This window comes from Tarenaya hassleriana, unplaced genomic scaffold (assembly GCF_000463585.1).
Source record: "Tarenaya hassleriana unplaced genomic scaffold, ASM46358v1 Cleome114, whole genome shotgun sequence".
Taxonomy (NCBI): domain Eukaryota; kingdom Viridiplantae; phylum Streptophyta; class Magnoliopsida; order Brassicales; family Cleomaceae; genus Tarenaya; species Tarenaya hassleriana.
Window position 1 is genome coordinate 105,929 of NW_010961731.1, and position 1,095 is coordinate 107,023.

Genomic DNA, 1,095 nt, shown 5'->3' on the forward strand with positions numbered 1-1,095 from the left:
CATGCTTCCCAACATGAGACAGGAGATCTCATTGTCGTCAGTCTGATGCTTCTGCCAAGCATCCTTGACGGCTCTCGTGGCATTGGCCGCAGGCTCTGGTGGTATAGCCCCTTCTAGGACGTATGACTTCTTATCGTGCTTGAGAACTATTCTTAAGTTACGATACCAGTCTAAGAAGTTCGTCCCAGTCAATTTATCCTTCTCAAGGATAGATCGCATCGTCAAACTCGGTACGCTACCGGTTGACGCCATGTCCTACAAAAGAGACAAAACAGAACGAACAAAACAAATGCAGATTCTATTAATGATCTACTACCAGCTAGTCCATCATCAATCAGTGTCAATCTATCTATGATCCACTACCAGCTAGTCCATCATCAAACAATGACAACACAGATGCAAAGATGAGCTATATTCCCATAAAGAAAAATAACCCTACAATAAATTTCTATATGGGACTAAGATCCGTATTTCACATAAGAACAAGTTTTTACACTCAGTTTTATGCTATTTAGGTAGACATCTAACGTCAATCACATCCAATGTGATTCTTAGATCCTTTATGAGACTTATGATATCAAATATCACTGCATACTCGTCTCATCTGTACCATTAAGTTTCAAGTCAAAACTTGACTGATTCTAGGGTTTGCGCAGCGGAAGTAGAACAAAAATTTTATAGAACCCTAGAACCATGCTGCTATTGAATCGTAGAAACGTTAGAATGCTTACCTCAATCGATCCGGGGCCTGTATCAATCGAAGAACACGTCTGATCACGAAAGGCAGGAAGAATACCTCGCCCTCTACACGTATCCACACTTCGGGATGGATTCCAACGCTTGGAACTTGTCTTCTAGGACTCGAATCCGCTATTCGATTTGTGCTTCGAGAAAAACGGACTTTGATCACACTCCCAACCTTTTGGATCTCACCAAAAACTGCTAAAAGCGTTCTGAATCGGCTCACCTTATTAGGGTTTTTAATCTCCCTTTTATAAAGTGATTTAACCCTAATCCGGGTTTAATTTCGGAAACACTGAAGCCCGGAACGGACGGTCCAGAAATGCACGTGGACCGTCCGTTCCAGCACGTAGA